The sequence below is a fragment of the Schistocerca cancellata genome, chromosome 8 (assembly GCF_023864275.1).
Source record: "Schistocerca cancellata isolate TAMUIC-IGC-003103 chromosome 8, iqSchCanc2.1, whole genome shotgun sequence".
NCBI classification, from domain to species: Eukaryota; Metazoa; Arthropoda; class Insecta; order Orthoptera; family Acrididae; genus Schistocerca; species Schistocerca cancellata.
In genome coordinates, this window is record NC_064633.1 from 12,122,450 (window position 1) to 12,132,855 (window position 10,406).

Consider the following 10,406-nt stretch of genomic DNA (forward strand, 5'->3'; position numbering starts at 1 on the left):
TTAGAAGTTGATTGTAGGACCGTTTCGTTACCTTGTTGAGACGCTGGGCAACGTGTAATCGCAAGTCAATCTGTAACGTTAAGTACAAATTGGATAACAGTCGTATCATGAACGTGGTTCTTCAACAAGATGCAAGCGACAGCCATTAACATGCATTTTGCTCAGTAACATTAACAATGCCGATTTCATCCATTCCCTTATGGGAATAATGTTTTAAATCAGTAAACACTGGAGGTGTACTCCCTAGTTTCTAAATCCAAACGGACGTACAAAATTTTTGCTTATGTCTCGTGCACTCGTCACTCCAATCATGGAGGCAGCAAAACAGTTGTACGCGAGATACAAAGAGCAGTTGTAAAGTTGGGCATGTTGACAGCGTAGAAGCCGTAATGTAACTGTGTCGACAAATTGTAACATTGTAACAAATAAACAAAGACTGTTATTGATCATCCCGTGGACAAAGAGCTAATTAGAGTCTGAGCAGTAACAAGAATTAGGAACGATTGAAGAAGGATATCGACTGTTTTTACCAGTTTTTCGTAGGAAATATCGCACCATTGTCCTGAAGAAATTCAGGGAAATAATGTGAAACCTAAATCTCGATGCTCACATGGGGATCTGAATCAGCGTCTTCCCGAATGCGGGTCACTTGTTAACCACCTTTCCAGTAAGCTCCCTAACAGCATATAAGGAATGCTTAATACTAAGTGCAAGTCCTTCGGGTTTGTCCAAGTTACTCATACTGCAGTTCAGAAGGCAACTACATCTACTTGAGGAAAAGAATACCGAAGAACTACTTCTGACCAAAGAGAGAACTGTACGTCACTGCATCATAGCGAACAACGCAAGATGAAATGTAATTGACTGTCACGGAGGATCATTTTCAATTTACAAACACTAATCGTCAAAATATCAAAATGATCAAGAAAGTGTTATAGCCGTCCGAAGAATCGCAGGCGTAAGAGGGGTCAGTAGAAGAAAACAAATGGTGCTCCTTAATCGGGAGGCCGGTCTAGTGAAAGAAGGATACTACGAAACGAATCCATAGTCCCGCGGTACGATATGTGAACAGTGTTTCAGTGGAAAAAACACAATGTCCTACATGGATTTACCACAATCGATTTGGAAACATATCATCTCACCTGATACAGAGAGAAAGTAGTCCCTGATCCATTTATCATTACTAACCTCTAATCTAGAACAACAACAATAATACAGAACAGCAATAATAACAAGCAAAAATAACAAGTGGAAAAAGAAGAAAATGGTCTCGTTAACTACCGATTTCAGTCAGTGACAACAAATATATTTAGAGATAAGACAATCGCTGACAAAGTGATTAATTTTTACTTTTCTGTTGGGACCTTTGTGTCACTGAACTAACTTAGACCTACGAAAACTACAATGGTTCCATGTTTTATGAAGGACATGTACCAGTACTAGTAATCTCCCGTCTTCTTCCTCTCGGAAAAACAGAGAGGGGACAACGACTGCCTACCGTATGAGCCTTAGTTTCTCGTATCATATCGTCTTGTTCGTTAGACGTTGGCTGTAGAGAATCATTCTACTGTCAATCTCAAGTGCCGGGTCGCTAAATTTTCTCAATACTATTTCGCGAAAAGAACGTCGTTTCCCTCCAGTGATTCACACTTGAGTTCACGAAGCATCTCCGTAATACTCACGTATCGATCACACAAATCTAGCATCCCCCTCTGAAGTGTTTCGGTGTTTTCCTTTAATCTGACCTGGTGGGTATCCCAAACACTTCAGCAGTGCTCAAGAATAGGTTTCACCACTGTTCAATAAGTGATTTCCTATACAGATGAATCACAAGTTCCTAAAATTCTCTCTATAAGCTGCAGTCGATCATTTGCCTTCCCTTGCCAAATATGCTTGTTTATTTTCAACCTTACGACAAGATATTTAATCTAGGTGACTGTGTCCAGTCGACAACTATTGCTGTATTCGAAACAATACGAAGTTCCTTTACCTACTAGTCTGTATTAACAACAATCTTCTCATTTAAATCAAGCTGACATTCATTACACCAACTGGAAATTTAGTATAAGAGATAGGAAGTGTGTTAGGAGCGCTCTTATTCCATAGATGATCTGACGGGTAGCGTGAGCACCACACTTCCCTGGGGTAGTCCTGGGGATACCCTTGTGTCTGACGACCATTATAGCCACTTACAATTGTAAAATTACATAGCAGACTCAACCTTCGTTAACAGTCTACAGTGGAGCACCGTGTCGAACGTTTTCCGGATATGTAGGAGTATGGTATTCACCTATAGCCCTTCATACATGGTACACAGAATACCATATGGGAAAAAGACAATATGAATTTCGTCCGACCGATGGTGTCTAAAATCGTGCTGATTTGTGGACAGAATTTTTCCCGCCTCAATAAAATTCGTCATAGAGCTGAGAATATGTTCAGGAATTATGCATCAAACCAATGTTGGGATATTGGCCTCTAATTTGGCAGTTATTTTTACCCTTCTTACATGCAGGAGTCATGTGCGCTTTTTTTCACTCGCTTGAGACGTTGGGCTGGCAGGAGATCCATGATAATTACAGGCTAAGTAAGGAGCCAGTGTCATAGTGTGCCCTCTCAAATATCGAATTGGGATCATCCCAACAAACATTTCTAAATTTAAATATCTTTAACATTCCGCGGCCTTGTCAGCAACTGTATAAATACTGTTCCAGTACAGCACTCGTGGTAGCCGCATCGAGGTCGCGAAGTAAGGCTGAGGCAGTTTCAGATAAGTTTTTACAGTCTGACGGTAATTTATGGATTTGTAGTTTTAGCTTGACGATGTCCACTGTGGACAAACGGTAGTTACTGTTATTCTGAAGAAGGTTGGGTTATCCCGACTGAAACCTAGGTAAATTCTAGGTAAACGGTACAACTGAGGCTGCTGATTATTAAAATTAAAATTAACATTTCTAATTTTTTCTCGTATGCACGCTTAGCATAAAATATGTTACACATGAACTCATTTGTAACCAGAAATTTTAAGCTATTTCACACAGTGTTGCTTACTTTCTGGAAACAAGCAATTTGCGATTAAGAATCACCTAGTTCGCATACGGGTGGGAATGAAAGGGATGTAACATTGAAGCATAACTCAGGGATTTCTGGAGCAATTTCAACCAAATCTGTTAGACACGTGACTTACTCATAGCATAACAGTACGTGAGCGTAAGTTTCGGCACTACCTCTAGGGGTGTACGTATTGATGAGAAGAGATGACGGAAAAATATTCGACGTCAGTCTCTGGGTATTTATTTCCCAGTATTCAGTCGAATTGGGATACTTTGAGATGTAACAAGTGCAATTTGTATTCATTTGTGCTGTTCAGTGTGTCAGTCTGGTAGCGAGAAAGAAAACTGTTGCGAGCCAAAAATTTTGTCGATGTTGCGGCGGGTCGGGTTGCTGTCTTACTGTCCATCAAACTATCTGTCCACCTACCTGCATAGGCTTCAGGTTGTCTGCCCCTTCACTCTGCGCTGGTAGATACTGATGTAGCCGACAAAAACAGTGTTGATGAAAAATCCACTATATACCTACCATGCAAAGTCCACGTAGCTCCAGTCCATGGGCATAGCTGCAAGTTAGTTAAAATACGAGTGTTCAGCATTCTTCCATTACTCGTTTGAAAAAACGTCTAAGGTTTCATTTTAATTGTTTTATTGTCTTTAACACAAGGAAAATGACTATGAAGTCCGTATTTAATACCACGACACTAATTATGCATTGCTACTGACTGTCTCTGTAACAAGTTCACACCAAAACAGCCAGAAGGCAATGAGTCCTATCCGATGTTTTAAACGTCCTAAACAGTCACTGACCCACGACTGCTTGCGAGTTAACACATTCAGTCGTTCAGTAGGCTTTTTCGTACAGAAGTGCTCGCCATAATTCTCGTAATTTGCACTAAACACGCCACGGCAAGTTTCTTTACGACTTGAAATGTTCACGCACGAAATCTCCTAAAATAAATCACTCACAAAGCTCAAAATTTCTCAAAATACTTAACACTGTACTTTTCATCTACATGAGAATCCATCACACGAGCAGATCTCTTCATTTTGGTGCAAATTTCATCAGCGATATTTAACATAGGTGTTAACCAGGAGCTACTATATCGACTGATAGGTCTGAGGCACAAAGCCCTACTCATACGCAGGGGAAACGGTGAACTACTATTGCCTAGTATGTTCAGCAGCCAATAAGATAATCTCGAGCAATTCTATACTAGCGGTATTTCTAATGTCAGCCCATCAGATTTCAGCACGTAATTTAGACTAAAAATCTCGTAATTCCGAAAATAGATAAATTTTAATCAATACCAAATACGATTTCTTTCCACAAAATATATTACTAATAAATTTAGTACTCAACACCCCTTCTGGCTGCCCTTTACAGAATCAAGCTCAGTCGGGTACGTCACAAATTCCCCTACTACACATCATGCTCGCGGTTACATTTACGTAGTTTTAATAAAATGTCACATTCTCGCTATACGTATGTCCTCCATTCACTCGGTAAGTCTCTCCAAAACACTCACACGACCAAAACATACTCAAATAATAATTTTCCACCGTACTGCAAATTGTTAATTACGTCAGAAATCTGTGGCAATGGAACTAGAGAAAATTCCAGAAAATTAGATTATATGAACCTATCCTTTTGGTTGTAGTTTAAATTGATAATGTAGATGAATATATTACAGTCCATACTCCGGCTTCACAATACCACCATAGTTGTTATATGCCTTAGGTAGAAATTTATATCTCCGAAAATATTGGAGTTATTGATTTGAAGTTTGAGCATTATGGTCAGTAGAATTTGGTACATTAAGTATGAAAAAGATCGATAAATGTTTAACAGTACTTCTTCAGACTCATAGAGAGTATGCGTAACGTACTGTACGCCGTGTTAATCAAGTACAACGGCTGACTCGGCCCAATAAATGGCGCCAGCTGAGCGAGGGTAAGATCCAGAATCCGGTCTCTCTCGGCTCCTCGGCTAGCTATGCTTGCAATGCAAGATGACAAGTGTGGAGGTAAAATCCACCAAACTATCATTCGGGAGGTCTTGAGGCTGCTAACGGAATGACGATCATAGAATGGTGAGGAGGAGGTGGCCAAAGAGAGGGGTATGAGTAGACAGATAAGGAAGACGGAGGAACAGATGGATTGAGAGAGGGTGAAGGAGAAGACGGATAAAGAGGGAAGGTAGAAGGAAATTGACTAATAGGAAATTAGGATACATAAATACCAGCCAAGGCCGGGTTCCTGTACTAATATAACATAAAATATGCCATGCCTTCTCAGTTAATTAAAAAAAGTAATTAAAAATCAACAGCAGGTGCTAAAGACAGACTGAATGAAATCAAAGTAAGTGCAGACTTGTGTCTCTCCAGATCTCATAAGCCGATTTTCTTTCTCTTACTCTTGGAAATTCGCTTAAACACACGTGGTATCAGCTAAAAGACGTGTTTTGTTCACAATAGTGCTGTGGACGTGACGTGACGTGAAAATACGTGAATTAACAATCAGCTCGCCTAATTATTCTGATAAGAGGTCGAAGTTCGGCGAATCTTTGCAGTATTATCGCAGCCCAGATCTCACTGCTGCGACTCGAGGCGATTACTACGGGAGCAAGTCGGCGCCGTATGCTAACAAACTAAGCACTTGGCGATGCATCCCCCAAAACTTGAGGAAAGCCTTATGCCTGAGGTCACAAATGATGTCACAACTGACAGAAATAATAAACTTTTTTGTGGGCATGTAAGGTAGTTCATTTTGAAACTTAAAATTAATATACAAAGTAGACTGAAATCTTGAATCAGCTATCATGTCAAGCTGCTTCTTCCACATCTTTTCCAACTATAGACGATAGTGTTTCGGCGTTCTGGTTTATACTGTATTTAATTGTTTATGAAAGACGTTTTGCATAGTTGGAAGTCCTTGTTGAATCTACAACCAAGGATCAACTAGAACAGATAGTCACTCCACCCATTATACCATCGTGAATGGAGAGTAGTCGTACGATAGTAAAGTACTGCCAGATGCTCTTCAGAGAACAGTATTAGAACACGAAAAGCTACCGATTTGCACTGATGGAAAAAGAATCGCAACAGAAAAAGGAGCTATGCGACGTAAACTAAAAGTTGGTAGGTGCGTTTCTACATCAGAGAGATGATGCCTGTTCAAATTTCGCACCAGTCACATAACAGTGGCGCTAGTATCGCCCCTATGAGGATGAAAACCAGGTTTGCTTTCAAAGCACGCTGTGACATTCAGCGAGCGTTAGTCACCTTTTAGATTGGACGTGGTGAGTTGATGTTAACCAACAATACCTTTAAGCCAACAATGACACCACTATCAACACCTCACTGATTTTGAACGAGGTCGTGTAATATGGCTACTAGAATCTGGATGGTCCTCCTGTAATACTGCAGAATGAACAGGCAGGAATGTGGCCACTGAACATTATTCCTGGCACCGGTGGTGATCAAGGAAATACGGAAGCGTCCGATCCCGCCCGTCTGCTTTGACCCATGACGTCACAAATATGGCGGAAACAAAAACAAACACACACACTTTCCACAAGAAGCCTAATGACACTAACGGGACAAGCGCGGGAAATGGGGTGTTTTGGGTGGGGGGCAAACTAAATATAAACAAATTTAGACGCCTTGCGTAGCTACAACGTGTAAGTGAAGACAGCCATGCATGAATACCCACCCACCTCCCCAGGGGTCGTAACCCCAGCAACCCATAGAAGATAAAGATGCTTCAGTAGCTGATTAGGGTTTTTTGTCTTTTTTAAAAAAAAATCTCATGGGATAGAACGAACAAATCAGAAAGATAAATATAATAAACTAAAACAGAAATTGGAGGAAACAGATAATTAAAATAAGTAATAAGCGTTTTTAAATAAAAAAAAAAAACTCACCAGATAGAACGAACAGATCAGAAAATAAAATAAGATAAAACAGAACTGGAGACAGTCACACTCAAACCAAACACCGCGCAGTCATGACGTCACACACAACACCCTTACGTCACGGGTCAAAGCCGACGCGTGGGATCGGACGCTTCTGTCGACCCGTGATCAGAATGTACGGCTGCAAGAAGACGCGACTCCGGGCGTCCACGTGGCACTACCATGAGGAGGTGGGGGGGCATGGTGTTCGGCATATCGCCCTGTCACATCGTTCTGCATCTGCAGCAGCCATCTGAGTAGGGATTGTCACCACAGTGACACAAAGACCTGTTGCAAATCGGGTACTTCAATGTCAGGTCCGAGCCAAATGCAGTGCACCGTGCATTCCACTGACGAGAGACCACCACTTCAGTGGTGCCATGTGAGACTCCATTGGCCGGCATTGTGGTGGTCTGTTGTGTTTTATGATGAAACCTGGCTCTGCCTCGGTCCTAATGACGGTGGTGAGTTGGTTAGGAGGAGGCCAGTTGAGGAACCTGCAATCAGCCTGTCTGTCTGCTAGACACACTGGATCTACACCTGAAGTTATGCTCTGTATGCGGTATCGTATTACAGCAGGATCCCTGTCATGGTTATTCCACGCATCCTGAGTGCAAATTCGTACATCAAACTGGTAATTCGACGAATTATGCTGCAATTCAAGAAAAGCATTCCAGGGGGTGTTTTTCAACAGATTAACACTCACAGCTACGCTACTGGCCATTAAAAATGCTACACCAAGAAGAAATGCACATGATGAACGGCTATTCATTGGACAAATATACTAGAACTCACATGTGATTACATTTTCACGCAATTTGGGTGCACAGATCCTGAGAAATCAGTACCCAGAACAACCACCTCTGGCCGTAATAACGGCCTTGATACGCCTGGGCATTGAGTCAAACAGAACTTGGATGGAATGTACAGGTACATCTGCCCATGCAGCTTCAACACGATACCACAGTTCATCGATAGAAGTGACTGGCGTATTGTGACGAGCCAGTTCCTCGGAAACCATTGACCAGTCGTTTTCAATTGGTGAGAGATCTGGAGAATGTGCTGGCCACGGCAGCAGTCGAATATTTTATGCATCCAGAAAGGCCCGTACAGGACCTGCAACATCCGGTGGTGTTTTATCCTGCAGAAATGCAGAGTTTCGCAAGGATCGAATGAAGGGTACGGCCAAGGATCGTAACACATCTGAAATGTAACGTCCACTGTTCAAAGTGCCGTCAATGCGAATAAGAGCTGACCGAGACGTGTAACCAATGGCACCCCATACCATCACGCAGGGTGATACGCCAGTATGGCTATGACGAATACACGCTTCCAATGTGCGTTCACCGCAATGACGCCAAACACGGATGCGATCTTTATGATGCTGTAAACAGAACCTCGATTCATCCGAAAAAATTACGTTTTGCCATTCGTGCACCCAGGTTCGTCGTTGAGTACACCATCGCAGGCGCTCCTGTCTGTGATGCAGCGTCAAGGGTAACCGCAGCCATGGTCTACGAGCTGATAGTCCATGCTGCTACACACTTCGACGAATTGTTCGTGCAGATGGTTGTTGTCTTGCAAACGTCCCCATCTGTTGATTCGGGGATCGAGACGTGGCTGCACGATCCGTTACAGCCATGCGGATAAAATGCCTGTCATCTCAACTGCTAGTGATACGAGGCCGTTGGGGTCGAGCACGGCGTTCCGTATTACCCTCCTGAACCCACCGATTCCCTATTCTGCTAACAGTCATTGGATCTCGACCAACTCGAGCAGCAATGTCGCGACACGATAAACCGCAATCGCGATATGCTACAATCAGACCTTTATCAAAGTCGTAAACGTGATGGTACGCATATCTCCTCCTTACTCGAGGCATCACAACAACGTTTCATCAGGAAACAACCGTCAACTGCTTTTTCTGTATGAGAAATCGGTTGGAAACTTTCTTCTTGTCAGCACGTTGTAGGTGTCGCCACCGGCGCCAACTTTGAGTGAATGCTCTGAAAAGCAAATCATTCACATATGACATCATCTTCTTCCTGTCGGTTAAATTTTCCTTCTGTTGCATGTCATCTTCGTGGTGTAGCAATTTTAATGGCCAGTAGTGTATATTACTGTTGTAACCCAACAAACTCTATGGAGTTGGCCTGCTCCATTACCAGATCTGTCTAAAACCGAACACATACGGGATGTCATCGGAGGACAACTCCAGCATCATCCACAACCAGCATTAACCGTCAGTATATTGACCGACCAAGTACAAAAAGCATGGAACTCCCTCACACAAACTGACATCTGGCACGTGTACAAGAAAAGTCATCCGCGTTTCCAGGTTTGCACTTAACTCTCTGGCGATTACATCTGTTATTCATGTACCAGCATTTCACATTTCCAATTGTTTGTTTCGCACTTATATTAACCTGTATTCTTGCAGCGTCAATCACTAAAATATGCTACCTAGAGAAATGTATTGCCTAAATGTCATTGCTCAACGTTAATTATTCTTTGGTGCTTCGATTTTTTCCGACACTGTATGTCAGTGATTTTTTAGACCACATAAACAATTCGTCTGCCACGGTACAATAAGTATACCTGTACATGGCGACTACACTGATTGTAGTAAAGAACGATAACATCACAAAAATTTCGCATCTGTAGCACGACATCGTCGTGGTGTAGCAGTTTTAATGGCCAGCAGTGTATGTTAATTCCCGTCTCACGTCGGAAACCTTTTCACATAAATCACCGGAGTACAAGCGATGCGCTACCCTTTTGTACCTAGTATACGTGATACTACCGCCATCTGTAAGTGTTCATATCGCTATTCCATGACTTTTTATCAGCTCAGTGTTCATTGTTAATATTTTCAGATTCCTAGGAATGGCGGTGAGGGTGCCGTGGCGCGACTCCATCATGTGGGCCAACGCCCGGCTGCTGTCCGTGGCCGGCGTGTGGTCCCCGCCGGGCTACCATGGCTGCTACTGGCTGTACACCTGTTGGCTGTTCGCCTCCCAGTGCTTCATGATAGCCGGCCAGCTGGCGGGACTCTGGTACTTCCGCGCCGACATGGACAAGATAACGCTCGACATCTGCCTCACCGTAACCGTCGTAATGGGCGTCATAAAGGGCGCGGCGATCGTGGCGCACAAGGAGCAGTTCTTCAGCATCGTCAACCACCTGGACGACGTCACGGCGGCTCAGCGGGAGGCGGGCGACCCGGAAGTCGCGTCTGTGCTCGACTCTACTGTGAAGCTGTCGCGGACCATTACGGTGTACGTGCCGATGATGGGCAGTCTGTCTCCCGTGATGTGGGGGCTGACGCCGCTCCTCCTGAGGCTGCTGGGTGGAGGGTCGCACCAGCGAGAGCTGCCTGTCGTGTGCTGGTACGGTTCGTG